Source organism: Gallus gallus, chromosome 3 (assembly GCF_016699485.2).
Source record: "Gallus gallus isolate bGalGal1 chromosome 3, bGalGal1.mat.broiler.GRCg7b, whole genome shotgun sequence".
Lineage (NCBI taxonomy): Eukaryota > Metazoa > Chordata > Aves > Galliformes > Phasianidae > Gallus > Gallus gallus.
Genome location: NC_052534.1, coordinates 7552589 through 7569013, shown reverse-complemented (window position 1 = coordinate 7569013; position 16425 = coordinate 7552589). Strand labels below are relative to the sequence as shown.

The 16425-nt window shown below is 40.9% G+C and overlaps 1 protein-coding gene and 1 non-coding gene across 2 annotated transcripts in view; one reads left to right on the top strand and one right to left on the bottom strand.

Annotated features, from left to right (window-relative positions):
- Positions 1-16425, bottom strand: part of FSHR (follicle stimulating hormone receptor) — a 210601-nt gene that overhangs the window by 149293 nt on the left and 44883 nt on the right. The gene's annotated exons all lie outside the window — the stretch shown is intronic.
- LOC112532230 lies at positions 1206-1309 on the top strand. Its single transcript, XR_003074687.1, has one exon. It is a non-coding gene; the product is annotated as a U6 spliceosomal RNA (small nuclear RNA).

Below are 16425 nucleotides of genomic sequence, written 5' to 3'. Positions count from 1 at the left end.
AAGTTGCTCCCAGCTTAAATAAACACCTTTCCCAGCCGTTTCTCAGGGATCAGATGGAGAAGACCAAAGGTGGATTTTGGCATCAACAATGATTTATTCACACAAAGCAGTTTAAATGCAGGCAATATATTCCTGTCATCCAGTCAGCTGACAAAATGTCAGTCGTCTTTATCAGTTGTTTCAGTGCCTCCTGCCAGCTGCCATCAATCTTCGAAATAAACACTATAAATAAAACTTCATAGGCAAACGGCTGCCAAAGAAACCAGAGGTTAAAGGCATTTCACCTATTATGCAATTAAATGCCAATGGTTATTTTGATCAGAAGCCTAAATTCAAAGTGAATGGCAGAGTTTCAGCTGGGGAAGAAACAAGGAGTTGTTTTTGTTTTTTTTTCTTTTTCTTCTTTCTTTTTTTTTTGTTTTTTTGTTTTTTTTTCCTTTTAAAGCATAGCCAGCAGCAAAGGCTCCCTAACCCCTTTGGTCTCACCATCCTGCAGACTGGCCACAGCAACATACTCCTAAAGGGTGCCCTATGCCTACAAAGCAAAGCAAAATCCTTACTGTGGTCTGGTCTGAGCTGAGCAAAGATAACAAGACAAACATGAATTAGGGACACCTAGCAGTGTACAGCCAAGCAGGCTGGCTTGGCTGAACATGCAGAGATCAAGCATCACCCAGCCAATGCCTGCAGCTCACCTGAAGGCATCCAGAAACATACTGCACAGGCTCATCTACAGCCAAGGAGTCCCATCAGACTAGCAAGTCCTGGCCCAAGTGCTCCCTTACATACTCAGGCAGAGGGACAGGACCAAGTTTGAGGGATTGCCCCTTAAAGGTGCAGGGCTCGTTTCCCTTCTTGCTCAGTCAGCCTTTCCTGTGCACTGGAGAAGTGAGGGGGAACATGGCCCCACATGTGACCTAAGAGAAGGATGGGAAATACTGGTGGCAGAAAATCAAAATCATTCCCCAAAGGGTCCCCCTTGTAGAAGTTTGTCTTATTTTTCAAACCTCTAAAGTGAAAGCAGGAAACGTGATGTGGAAAAAAGTAAGGCCATTGAAAGAACACTAAGAACATAAGCAAAAAGACAAAGAAAATTATAGCGTACACCTGATAGAAGCATCTGGTAGCTACACATCCATCAGTATCCATCAGTAGCTATTGGCTGCTCCTTTCTAACTCTTTACAGACAAGTCAATAGACAACATGTGTTTCCTTCAGCAGCACATATACTAAAATTGGAATGATATGGAGATTAACGTGGCCCCTGTGCATGGATGACATGCAAACCCATGAAGAGTTGCATATTTTTACTCCCTGTTCATTGCAGGGGATTTGGACCAGATGACCATTAAGGGTCCTTTCCAACTCAAACAAACAATTCTAAGTCTTGGCACAGGAAAAAAAAAAATGTCCACCTGTTTTCTTCCTGCTATATCTACCATCTTTCTATAGTCCACTTAGTCAGCACAAAATAAATGATGAGATATCATCTCCTTTCCAGAGACAAGTGAGTGTTATAATAGCTAAGGTACACAAGTAGCTTTCAAACCTCTATGCAGCAATAAATCCTGAATGTAAATTACAAAATTTTCCTCATTTCTAGCCCCACATATATTTTGTTTCCACCTTGCAAGATAGTATGTAGCTATTGGCTGAGTTGGCAATCATCTTCTAAGTCCTCACAGATGTTATTGCACAGTTCCCAGCCTAAATAATAGGAATATCCTGCTGAGAATGACAAGGATCTATTGCTATTGAGAGGATTGATGTAGCAGTGGAAACTCTATGATAAAAGAAAGTCTTAATATCCAACTTACTATTGTAAGGATTACCAAACTACACTGATTCCAGAAGCTCCCAATACTTCTGTCTTCTGAGGCTGTGGCTATAACGCTTGGGAGATGTTTAAATGACAAATGGCTCTAGGTTTCCAAGTGGCACTTCACAGTTGTCAGACTGTATCTGGAGGCTGAAAGCAATAAAGAAAACAATGATTTTCCCTGGAGGGATAAATTCTTGGATGTTAGGAAGGGTATTATCAAGTGCTCACATCTTCACCTTCGGTAGGGTTAAGTACATTATGGTTCTTGAGTGTCACAGAAGACTACTAAGTACTGCCCATAGGTGACTGTACCTATGGGCAGGACTGAGAAACTGTCACTGAATGAGGCTTTATGTGAATAAAGGTGAAGGCAAACTGAGCGGTATAGAAATCTGAAAGCCAAACATCAATTAAATCTGCTCCAGAAACATCTTCCAATGTCCAGGTCTGGGAATAATACATAGTCCTTTCCCACACACTGGGAAAGAATGTGCACACTGAGGCACAGGCTATAACTACCGTCCAGCAAATCCCTAAGTAACAGAGATAGCAGCACTGCACTGTGGAGCTGACCTGCCATTTGGCTAAATTAAAGCCAAAGAACAGCAATTCTAGTGAGGCCTGTGGATTGGCTCAAGAATGAAAGAAGAACAGTGTACGATTGTAAAGGATGCTGACAATACGGGCAGAAGGTATGCAGCTGAAAACATAGCATGGCTCTACCATACAATCATAACTGTATTTCATACTAGGAGGAGGAGTAGCACAGTTTTGGTTTGGAGTTGGGGAGAAGGAAGATGACTCCCGTAGAGCCAAAGAGACCGCCAGAATTTCAGATGATCCAGCAGAAGTCCAAGCTCAGTCATATCCTAGAAAGGATGTACTTCCCAGCAGGGCTACAGCTGCTCATAACCATCAGATCTTCTGGGTTCTCTGGGCATAACTAGTCTGATCCTTCTGGCGGTTTCTAACTTCCATGAAACCCAGCATCTACTGCAAAGACTGAAATATTCAAATGTGATTCACAGAGCTTTCTCTGTCAAGCCTGCTTCCAACCAGTATTTGGCACAGCTGATGGGGCTAACCCTGGAGGGCTTAGAAAGCACACAATTCCACAGAAACATCAACACGTGGGTCCTTAACTCACACAGGCGCATTTCTGGTCTATCAAATTGTCATATGCAGAAGCACCCATTAGGGAAACCAGCACCATTTTGTCCTCACCAGAGCTACATTTGGCTTGTTTTCACAGTGTCATTTTGGCAGGATTCTTTTGGCCAGTCTAAGAACAGATTTGAAGAGAAGACAACTACAATGTGTGTCTGCTGCTCAAGGGAAATGCCAAATTCCCTTTTCTGTGGATGACTTCTCTAATTACTACTATTATTTCTATCTGTTGCCTGTAAAAATCAGAGTGAAATCCTGGTCCCATGGAAACCAATGACAAGACTCATACTCATGTCACCATGGTTTCACGTCTGGTTTTCCAGATGTTTTTTATTCCAGCCTTGCCAGCTTCCTTCTCTCAGACCTTTGTGGTATAACGGAGCACGGCTTGCCTTGCCATATCGTGTTTGATGGAAATTTCCCCCCATGTCCTAATCATGAATCATCACTCCGGATCCCAGTATCCTTTCTCTAACAGAAAATGATGTTGCCTGTCAAACTTTGCATATTATACTGCATTATTTATATCAGGTCAAAATTTGCTGTGGGAATTGCTAATTGGAAGAACAGCCACTGCCTGTGTTTTCCTCTAGGCAGACTGGCAGGCAATATAAAATTGCAAAGGAGACTGTTCCACCTATCCATAGTTGGTACAGACCCTTTTCCTTTCAAAAATCTCCTACTGGCTGTCTCCTTGTCCTCCCTTCTACACATCACAGAGTCCCAACGCAACTTGTTTCTGTGCTTTGGGAGCAGGAAGCAATGAGAGCTTTTGGCATCATGGGTGCCGCAGCCTCTCGTGAATCCTATGGGCATGGCAACCAGCCAAGCCCAGAGCTCCAAGCCTGGAGAGGAAGGCAGGTGTTGAAGCACAACCAGCGTGTATAGCTGCCAGAACAGCAGGAGGGAGAGCGGAGGGCTCCGGATGTACACTTCACTGCTATGGTTCAGAGATCATAAGGCTGGATGTACAGTCTGCTTCTGGGCCATCAAAAACGAACCACTACCAGTCATGGAGAATTGGTTTATATGCTGAGTACCAAAGAGACTTAAAATAAGTTGCCTACACATGTTCCCTGGCAAATGTGTTATTCTTTTAAACACTTATAATGGAAGTGAATAATTAAAACTTTTGAGTTGATCAATATTTTTAGGATTGGAGTTCTCATTATTAAAAGGAAAATGGTGAAGAATTAATCTTTGCAATTCTTTTTGTTGTTGTTGCCGTAATGTGGTCTCTCTTCCCATGCCAGTAACTGAATTCCATAAAATCGAGGACTTGTTAAAAAAGAAAACAACCACAATTCTTGCATATTTAAGGGACAAGCTACATTCCTCACTTATTAAGCATACAATTAAAAAGCATAAAAATTTAATTCTTCTTACATTTAATTGGCAAGGTCAATACCAATTATAATATAAGAGTACTTTAATTTAAAGTTTTATCTCCTACATTAGTTTTCATTAAGGTGTTAAATGAAAAGAAATCACTGTTAAAGACAAAAAAAGAAATTGCCAGTGAACCAAGCAGGCAGCGTCTGTTAGTATTGCTAAATGCACTACAGGGACATTGCTCCCACAGACTCAAGTGTTGTAGGATTTATCTGGGGATGAGAAAAAAGGAGCCTGGAAAATTCCACACAACTCTTATCTGTTGGACTTCATCTCTGCTCTAATATGAAAGGCAAAATAATAACATTAACAGCACGATAAAGCCTATTCTCACCCTCCAAACATCATAAATGATGACCTTAAAGGAAAGGGAAAATACGTATCTATCACAGAGAAGATTATAGAATTTGACAGCTTTAATCTATTATTTTTATTTCTTCAAGAACTATTTCATTTACACTTGTAAAGAACAATGTGATTTGTTTTGCTCAGAGACAATATGAGCCAGTAGAGAGCCACAGACTATGCGTGAGACAGAAATGGAGTGAGAGTAACTTGAAATTTCTCTGCCAGACATGATACTGCATTCAAAGATTGGGAAATGGTATGTGCATCATTGAATATGCATATTGGTTAGTTAAATGAAGGTTGGGAAGACCTAGCGCTAGGCAGAATCTGTGGAGCCAGGGCTCAGGCAGATGCCACTACATTGGCTGTGCTTTGGCAATACGTCAAGCTCTATTTAAATTAAATTAAAGAAAGCTCTACACGTCAACCAAGTATAATCACCACAGTGATACCTGTCCAGATCTGCGTATGCCTGAAGCCACAGTGCCCAAAGTGCTGTTGGAACGCCACTTGGAATGGGATGCTGATCCTTAAGTGAATTACACTGGCAGGCAGGTAGGGCACGTGTGACAGAGTTTGAGACGGGCAGAGAGAAGAGTGTACCAGCCCTGCATTTCCAGCCCTCGTAGCTGACCACTCCTCTGCTGAGATACACAGTGGGAACTGCACTGCAGCTGTCATTGCATCCTGAGTCGGGTAAGGACACAAGTACCTTGAAGACCTGAACTGACTCCTCCCCCCTCCCACTGTGGGATTTAAGGGCTAAAAAATGGGCTGGGCTGAAATGGTATGGTGAGATACAAGTTTATGCTTTGGTTAGTTTTACACCTTAAATGGTAAAAATGCCTAAAATTGGAAACATCTGCCTGTTATCTTGGATACACACAAAAAATGTGGTACTGATGCTGCTGCAATTGCGTATAATTTAACTTGCAATACTAATGCATATATTTTAAATACATAGCAGTCATAGGAATAGTGCCCTACCGTAGCAAAGAATTTCCAGTAAAGCTGCTGCTCTTCTCATTCCCTGGTTACAGACAGTGGGAACAGCAGTCCCACAGCTACTGTGAAGCTGTCACGTCTCTAATGACAACCCAAACACTTACATGAAATGTATTGTGCTAGCTGTACATATACAATTGTGCAGAGCAAAGCTTGCCAGCATAACCATCCTTATTAAAAATAAGTTGAATGTGAGATGGAAGAGCCATTACAGCTGCTTCTGTTAGGGAATGCTGCTACAAATTAAGTAAAAATCCCTGAATCATCCATGTCCCTTCTAGGCACTAGTATGTGAGAATGCTCAGCTTGGCAGATAGTGAAGTAGTATGCTATATGTAATGGAGAAGAAAAAGATGGTGAGGTTTCCAGGGGAAACAAGAACAATAAGAAAGGGAAGGAGACACATGGTAGAGATGGAAAAATAGGGTAAAGTTCCATCTGGAAAGGTAGGAAAAGTAAAAGAAGATGGGAACATGAGAATAGGGCAAATGTAGAGATTAAATAATTAGGAATAATTATACTAATTATTAAAAATTATGTATTAAGTACAGTTAATAATATATTTCCAAAAATATTTTCTTCAGGCAAATGTTTTTTGCTGTTGTCAAATACTTCTCCTTTGGGAAGCTGGATCAGATTTTAACAACATCAAAGATGATTCTAAAACTCCCATTAAGAATGCCGCCACAGTTTTGTGACAGTTACAATTTCTTGACACCATTACTGTCTCCAAGCTCTTGGTGTGGGTGCAATGAAAAAGGCTTTGATGACAAGTTACAGTGTGGGGTTGCATTGTTTATGGTTTTCTGTAATGGTTGTCGGCCCTCCTTTGGGCTCTGTATCTGTTTTCAAGTCAGAGCTGCTCTCTGAGCACAAAGCACTGGAGATGAGCTAAGGCTGCTGGATGAAGGAGTTGTTCTGGGTCACCTCATTATATGACTGGTGTCAGCGTGGGTAGATAAAGCAGTTTTAGCAGGGTCTCTGGTGATAGAACAAGGGGAAATGACTGGAAACTTAAAGAAGGTACAGTTAGGTTGGGTATAAGGAAAAAGTCTTTCTCTGTGAGGGCCTTGAGGCACTGGAACAGGTTCCACAGAGATGTGATGGAGGTTCCATCCCTGTAGACACCCAAGGTCAGGCTGGATGGGTCTGTGGGCACCTGATCTAGCTGTAGATGCCCCTGTTCACTGCAGGAGAGTTGGACTAGATGGCCTTTAAAGGTCTCTTCCAACTGTAAGGATTAGGTGATTCTATATTTTATAGATTGCATATACCCTGACCACCTTGTCTGATTTTTTTGTTATTGAAAGGCCTCAAATATCTGTTATTACCTGGAAGAAATCTGACACAGGAAACAGAAGAGGACTCCAATGTGAGAAAAAAATACAAAGTCAAATGTGGCATTCCTTTGGTGTGAAACTTACCTGACACAGAGGACTGAATCAATGCTTTGAATTATTACATCATATGGTTAAAACTTTCAGTAACGTTTAGGGCTTAAGATGATCTTCTCCCTGAAGTTAGTTCCACTTCGTCAAAGCCTTACTGGCTGCAGTTTTTGTCAATGAGATAGGACATGCCATGTAAAGCTGACAGCCAGGTCACATCCTATACACTCACTCCAATGATCTCCCCTCTTTGCGCAGAGCAGCAGACATTGACGTGGCAAGGACTGCAAAATTTGCACTACTGCTGCACATGCTGTAATTGGACAGACAAAACCTTTTAGTCTTTGACACTATCAATCTGACAACTTCATGAGTTATAAATTCCTAGAAAAACACAGAAATTATGGTACTTCATGTCCTCCCATCTCCCCCATCCTTGTAAGTGGAAAGATACCTCTGTTTTGGTACCCTTCTGTTCTATCAATTATCCTAGGCAAGACTGTTGATTATTGCAGCAAAGAAAAAAAAAAAGAAGACATAAGATCTAAGGATCCATCACGGGTCTTTGCCAAGACAGCTTAAGAACTACCTGATTACTTTCTATCCAGTTATTCAGATACATATGACAACTTCTCTCTGGCCCCATACTTGCACTTTAGCAGACAGAGACAACAATAGGATTTCCACTTCTAAGTTTTAGTTCAGGATATTTTTTTAGAAAGAGGTCAGGCTTCAAACAATGACAGTCTTGCCCCAGGAGCTATGTAGGAATATTGCCTAATGCTGTCTACAGCGTAGGCAGACAAAAATAAGGATTGCCATTCTTATTTCACCTACCCTACAGGTCGCGACCACTCAGTACCAAAGAGAGGGCACAATGGACCACAGTGAATAGGGCTGTATCTATGGAAAGCTTACCTAACTTGTCTATTAGAGAAAGGTAGTTAAGTGGTAAATTCACTTGAATAAACAAACTTTGTCTTTTTGCCAAGCAAATGCAGTTTTTGCAGGTTTTGCAGTCACAACCCCGCAGGGTGAAAACCGTATCCGTTGGGAAATTACACTTCTATCTACATATGTCTATCACAGGTATGTTGCTACTGTGCTGCTTTTATAACTGGAACACAGTGTATATACAGTCTTAAAGGTACAGAAATCACTGTAATTTTTGAGAAATCCCAGTAATCATTTCATTAAAAATTGATGCTTTTTCTCTTTTTGTACATGCTTGTATTTACCTTATGACAGGCATATGTGAGAGAGGGAATCTGAAATAATTAAGTGAAGCATTTTTGCATAAGCAAAGCCAAGCGGCCTCAAAATTTACACAAGTTAAATTTGTCATCCTCTGCATAAGGCTATATTTATAAGCTAACTTGCCATGCTGATACCGTTCTTCCTACAGGTAAACACACCTATGAGGATTAAGTATATGCTATAGGTTTTGAAAACATTCAAGTAAATTTTTAGGGCATTCAGTTGTATTTTCCCATTTTTTTCATTACCTTAACCCCCAGCATATTGCTTGAAAATTGTATGAATGGAAAGTAGCCCGTGCTTATCAGGCTAATAAACTGATAGCAGGTAGGTAGCAGGCACTGATGCTCCACCTTGTTTTCTTGCGTTACCAAAAGGCTTGTGCAGAGCATCCCCCTCTACTCCAGCTGTTCCGTGATTAGGAAGGGAGCTATTAATCCACCACTAGCCAATCTTGTTTTCCATATGAGACCTAATATTTATTAAATAGAATGCCTCATCTGTATAAATTCAACAAGGGCATGGAGGCAGTACGCTGAATTATTTTGTTCTGCATCTTCAATATAGTGAAGTGCTTCAGTGCAAGGCAGCTCTCAGAACACATCACTTACTCTGCTGGTACTAAAAGTTAAAATATAGAGGGTGCAGCTGACAGTGCATAAGAAAACAAAATCTATATCTGAATGCCAATCCCGAATCTTTGTCTGGCAAAATGAATTTAAATGGTAGAGGACTAAAAAGGTACCATATAAAATATGCATTTTACTGCTTGAATCTTAATGGGGTTTCTTTTTGCATTTATATAAGTTCTTCAAAGATTTATTCTCTCAATTACCAATCAGAAGAACTCATAAAGGTAAAGTCAGTGGACCATGAAGGATTAGAGCTGTCTGAAAAGACAGATGCACATTTGGCAGCCCTCGTGCACTGAAAAAACCCATTTGATACCAATCCTTGGCCCAAACAGTGGCTGACAAATGAAGTTGGTTATTATGAACTCTTTCGATTTTAAAAAGAGAAAAACAACAAACCCCAATAGACACATCCCCCCAAAAACTCACTTAAACATATATTCAGGCAATGCTTAATATAAATACTTAATTTAGGGAAATTTTGCAAATTAATAAGTCCTTATTTTCTTTCTTAGGTTTCATAAAAGAAGCTAATGATGTTCAACTCCAGCATAAGAGGATCCCATTTAATTACAGCATTTTCTATGTTGAAGAAATCTATAAGTTGAGGGTTTTTTTTCCTAATGCAGGTCTGCTTTTTCCCCTGCATGGACTATGAGCTCTTGAAAATACTCAGTCACAGAATAACAGAACAATTGAGAAATCTTCACCCCTGGAAATCATTTAATCCAATCCCATCCCTGCTCAGAACAAGGTCAGCTGGAGCCCAGGAACGTGTCCAGTTGGACTGAGACAGATGAAGACCTCACAACCACTCTGGGCAACATGCTCCAGTGTCTCTTTATGAATTATTTGCTCTTCCAGAAAATAAATACATAACCTGACAAGGGCATATCAAAAGTTATCAACCATTACATGCTTAGCTATTATTTTTTAAGGTTTATCTATGAGCTTCGTGGATACTGATTATGGCTTGTTTGAATTCCTAAATAAAAATTGGAAATATATATAAAAATCAGTCCAGTACTAAGTACTATACATACTTCTTCCATCCTTGAATTACTGCTAATACTGTGTAAACATCTGTAAGTACTGTATCCAGTAGAAAACTCAAGGTATCCCAAATGGGCTGGGAATTCTCCTCCCACACAAGAATTTAGCTGGGAAACAAATGTTTAAACTCTCTCACATTTGAAAACACCCAGAAATGTAAAAATGTTCACTACGTCACTTTCTCGTCTCGTAAGATACACTTCATAAATAATCAAAGAAAAAGACATAGCCTAACCAAAACCAAGCAAACAAACAAACTCCGGCACTATGCGGGTTTTGAATCCATCAGCACTTACAAGATGATTTTCTGTGGCCACGTCCACAGTGCCTGAGGCAGCACAGCAGTTCTTGCACTAGCGACACGTTCGCTGGCACTTTCCTAGCGATCAGTGCAGCTATTCTGCCTTTCAATCGGAGGTAGCACCTCGGCTCTGCGCTGTGCCACCGGGTGGGCTCAGATGAAGAAAGCTTTAGTTAAATGAGACAGCAAGATGGTTCATTGAGCAGTGGAGATCTCCTCATTGACTCTGGCATTTCCCCACAGGTCGCTAATCCCATAAAGCTTCTTGCCTCCTCTACTGAAAAGCTGGCCTTTGAGTTAATCTGTTGGCTTGCTGAAAACATTGTTCTTGGCTTGTTACTAGGGAGTGATAATTAGAGGAATTTTCAAATCCCACTTTGCAGTTCTGCCTATGCAACATCTTGCCCAGATCTGCAGGTTCACAATTTCAGCTGAATGTCATTCTGCCCTCGTGTCAAACATCCTTCAGACAGGTGGCAATATAAATGATCCATGGAGATTTTAGCCATAAATCAACAGGCAGTGCAGACTGCCTCTCTATGCATAGGATTGGACAGGGACCTGGAGAACTGGTTGTCGCTCCATTTCGCTGTGTCTTTCTGTCTTCCCATATTTATTCAGTTAACAAACACTTTAGGTCACTCCTAACTGTGTACTACTCATACCTATTTTACATATAGAAAATAGTCAGCCCTAGCACTGCTTCAATATTTATCATTAAGATAGTACGAGGCACGGAACTATGACGTGAGGAGATAACAAATGTCTGAAAAACACAGTGTTATGATAGCCATTCTTCACAGCAATTTTTCAATGATAGAGTTATAATATCCTCCCAGTCTAATGACAAGCTTTGCCATGTTCTAAAGAGCCACTCCATATTTACGTCCCTTTTTATCCCTTAAGAAGTTCTTTAAAGAGCTATTCTGCTAAATTGGGCAGAGAAGAGCCATCCTTTAACTATTTCATCACATTAAGTAGGATTCTAAAGTGGGATAATTTTTAAGATAATGAAAGTTTTTCTTCTCTTCCTGGAAAAGAATGGAAAGAAACTAGCTTTTTTTTTTTTTTTTTGCTACTTTTGGCCAGCATTTTCCCCCTCTTTTATTATTCGAAGCACTGCTACTGATGATATGGCAGGCAACATATTGCTGTATTAACAAGGTCACTCAGTCGCAAAATCCCATTAGTGGTGAAAATGACAGAACCGAGTTGTGTAGTGACAAATAGGACAAGTTCTCACCTTGCATAGAAGGTCTCAGGTTCAAATTTACACCATATAGAAGAAAATGCATCTGCAACTTGTTTCCACTCTGCACTACTCATACAGTGGCATTCTCAAGTTTCTTACATAAACAAGGAGAATTCAATGAAGTCAGTATCTTTTTTAAAAATGTCCATTCATACCTATGAAAACCCTATAGGTATGCATAAATGAGACAGAATACTGAGCAATATGAAGAAAGTACCTCCTTTGGTGTTTCTGTGTGAGACCAGCGCTGTCACAGATTTCATAGAGAGTGCAGCAAGCAAGAGACTTGCAATTCAATTAAAACAGGTTTTATACAAAAGCTTCGATATCTAATGCAAAGACTAATAGCAACTTCACAGGCATAGCACTGAGCAGAGGTCCAATCTGTGCTGCCAGCAAACCTCTCCTAATCACAATTCCTACCGTGCATCCTCCCAGCTTTCATGCACAGCAATGCAGCAACACAGGCATTCACCAGCAGTGAGGCAGCGTTCTCCCTGCTCACCTGGGCAGCTGGGGAGGAGGTGGGAGCCCCTCACATTCTCACTGCTGGGCAGTGCCACAGCGGAGCTGCTTTGCTCAACACATCCAACCCAGGCACAGTAACTCCTGGTTGGAGCCAGATGAAAAAGGCAAACTAGGTTTCCTTGATTCCTGTTTGTACTGTAACTCCCTACTAATTTTCAAGGAATTCCTCAGTTTCAGCGAAAACACTGCAATTGAGTTTACAGAAAGCTTTTCCTACTTATGATTATTTTCAGTCTTTATAGAAAAAAAAAAAAAAAAAGAATTCTTGTTAGAATAACATGCTGCATTAATCCTTTATTTAAATATATATTCTTGAGAAAAAATATTGAATTGTCACTCAGCTAAACATTAATACTTGCTGGGGTGAAAAAAATATCAAGATTCCTGTATAATACGATGCCCAGCTTGGGAAACTCTTTGAACCACCACACACTGTAGACTCCATCCAAAGTCTGTTTCAGAGATATGGCCCATGAAGTCCAAAGGGGACCTCACAACTGAAGTGATCTCCCCCTAGGATTATCAAGTCTCCTATGTTTAACAAGAGATTAGACTTCCTCGTCCAAGAGTTAGTGACTCCAAACTCCTACAGCATTTTTTGTTCCAGGATCCCGCTGAATTTTAAATGTAAAGAAATTTGGTCCTATGAAATTTTCATTTATCTGAGAAAGAAACCCTGAAAAGCCAGGGAATTTTGAGATTTATACCCTGAAACCTTTCTGCTTCTTTTAGATTCATCGGTAACTTGAAATGCTTAAGGTTTGTTTTATTCCATCATATGTTATGCTGACTAGTACTTATTCAGAAGCAGTCCAATGGGAAATCAGAAAGCTCTCTAATGGCCAGAATCATCAGTCACAAGCTGCTGCATACATAGCTACAGACAGACAGGTGCCCATTTGATGTGCTGCGATATTAGGTGCAGGCATACATTGTTACCTAGAATCATAGAATCACCAAGGTTAGAAAAGACCTCTAAGATCACGCAGTCCAACCGTCCACCTCTCAACAATATTTCTCACTAAACCATGTCCCTCAGTACAACATCTATATGTTTCTTGAACACCTCTAGGGACTGTGACTCCACCACCTCCCTGGGCAGCTTGTTCCAGTACCTAACTGCTCTAAGTTTTTCCTTATCTCCAACATGAACCTCCCCTGAAGCAACGTGAGGCCATTCCCTCTTGTCCTATCACTAGTTACCATGGAGAAGTGACCAACCCCCACCTCTCCACATCCTCCATTCAGGTTACTGTAGAGAGTGATGAGGTCTTCCCCAAGCCTCCTCTTCTCCAGACTGAACAACCCCAGCTCCCTCAGTGGCTCCTCCACATGCTGAAGCTGACATCAGAACATGGGCCTACTGAACACTATCCCACCAAGAAGCATCCCAGCAAACACTTCAGTCTTAATCAGTGACAGCGAAAGCCACAGAGGCTCATGCGTTCCAATTTTTAGTGATGTCTGAAGAGAAGATGGGGACAGAATATAAAACTTCTTCTCCCATGGAGCTTGTCACCCCATCTGTTCTCACCTGGAACAACTGAAGGGTCATTCTTAAGGCTGGTATTTGTGTAGACTGGACATGTTAGCCAATATCATAGAAAACCTTTTAAATCACAGAAAATTCTTTCCCTTCATTAACGTTATGCTGAAGCTTTTAAACACTATCATTCTTCCCTCATGGAAACTCTGTAGGCACAGCTGGCCTTTCACTAAGAAAGAAAATATTTCCATCGCAAAGACATCTGTCACTTATAAAAATATCTTTATTCTTTGAGACATTTTAATGCACACTCTTATTTCAAAGAAATTTAAATAGAAATGTTGGCGACCTTGTAAATGAATCAAGGGTCGTGCATCATCTGGAATGAGAGCTGTTCTGAGAGCCTTACTGAGCACCTAAATAACCCAAAGAGGGGATGCTTTCTGCTAGGTACCTACTTAATGCTGAGGAAAAAGGGATTATGAACACAGCTTGGCTCTCCAGGCACTGCCCTTTCTGTTATTGAATTCTTTACACTAGAAAAAAAACTAAGTTTAAAGTAAAATTAATGCAGTAGAGACCAAGGTTTTAAAGAGAAAGGATGAAGCCGTAATTCTGACGCCATCAGTGTGAGTTTTGCCCTTCACACTTCCACTGCAGCACCAAATAGCTCAGTAACTTTATAAAGCTTTCCTCCTTGCAGCTATTTAGATACATAACTCCTGTGAACTGCAAGAGGGGATGGCTGGGCATCACACACTGCTAACAGCAGAAGGGGAGAGGTGCTGTGCCGACAGTGAGAGCCCCGCATGGAAGGTCAGACTGCAAATAGAAGTCTTTGTATTTCATGCTGCTTAGGGTAGAGGCCATTTCTTGTTCAATGTTTGTTACGGTCTCTGGCAACCTATGCAGCCCTGTCACGCTCATCTGATAGGATGTGATTTTCTCTGGGTTCTGCGAGATGCCAGGATCATCCAACAAAGGCTTCAAGTGGAACACTGGAAATGTTTGTTCCCAAGAGATACACTGAAATGGTCTGCTGAGGGCAGCCCTCTCCTGGCTACTCAAATACCTGGAGCTCAAGAGAAAGAGAACTTGGGATTCCCACGAAGCCAGAGCAGCTCCCTGCCTTGTGAGAACCACCTGGTTTCATCTGACCTCCGTCACTTCCTACAGCTTCCCTTTTGGCTCACAAAGTGTCAGCACTGCACATAACAGAACAAATGTACGAGTGCTGGGACTTTGGTGTGTTCAAACTTTCTAAGTAAAATCTGCAAAAGGGACAGGGTATATTTAGTTAAAAAAAATTCTGACAATGTGTATTAATTCTTTTCTATATTACTATTTCAGGCTAGCAAATTTTTTGGCCAAACTTGTACAAAGTTGAAGATAAATTAGTCTCATTTTCTGATTTTTATTTGTCCTGAAATCAGATTTAATGCAACTGTATTTACAAAACTTGTGCTGTGGAATATCTTCCCTCCACAGTCTGTCATTGCTAATGAGCAAAGGACATGTAGAAACTTCTTACAGTTTTTTTCTCTCTTATCATTCCTCAAGGTGAACTATGATTTCTTTCAAGAGCTTTGCTTGCAGAAAAGTAAGGATTTTGTGAAAGACATTGAGGCAAAAATATTAATTGCTTTTCCCACTTTACTGACAGTTCCAATAGCAGCAAATGTTACTGCAAAGGAGGAAAAAAATCTCCCACCATCAACTGCAAAACCACATCAGTCTTTAAGCCAAGGCAGCCTTGGCTCTTCCTCCCAGTTTCCTTCCGCAGAAGAGGGTGCAAAGACATCCTCCCCATTAGCATGATTATGGAAATAGTCAGAGAAGATTATAGTCACCAGAAAAAATAAGTGAAGCTGAAGCTGTGGTTCCTGGAGGAATCTTTCAGATCCCAAATGGGAAAGCAGTGGATAGCAGTGATAGCAAGGTGGAGAGAAATTATATTTTTCCCTTTTTCTTCACAAGAGGTGAACTTTGCTCCGAAACGTCTGAGTTCAAGGCAGAGGTTGCACTATTATATGATGACTTCATGCCTTGAAATAATAAGAGAGAACCATATAACATTTGCTATCTAGAATACTGATCCCCCCCCCCAGTTTGCCAAACAAAGCCTGACTTAAAGCAGACTACGTGGCAACTTCAGGTCACCATAATTCTCTCTAATGCTTTCCTTGTCAAAAGCCATGAGCCAACGCCGCCCTTTTGTTCCCCTTAATTCTATCAAAGGCACCCTGCATCTCCAAGCTTCCCTGTCTCTTCATGCAAAGACGACGAATAACGTAGAGACTTGGGCATATCTTACAACCATAACCTGATCTCCAAGAGCAAACAGAGATCTTTTTGCACAACTCCAGCCTCAGTTATGCTGGGAGTCTGTCCTGTGCTGGAGATATAGGGGTGTACTGAGGGTGAGAATCAGACTCTGCAGCATAATTGATAACAGTGGCTAAAAATATTGTTTCACATTCTACCTAACTTTTTCATAGAATGTAATAATTTTAAAGATGACCTGAAAACTCACCAGCTCCTCCATAAACCTGTCAATATCAAAGTCCAAAGGTAACAATATGTTTCATATCCTGTGTCTCCAGGCACATACCCAGAATAACCTCAGACTGGAAACAAGCCAAACAGCACAGCTCTAACTCTTAGTTTTTCAGGGATTCACAGAAGAAGCAGTCCCATGCATCCATCCCCTGAGGCCCAGCAGCTGCCAGGCTTACTGCATGCCAGCTTTCTCAGGCTTCACAGAAAATACCCCTCACAGAAGGCTTAGAATGTG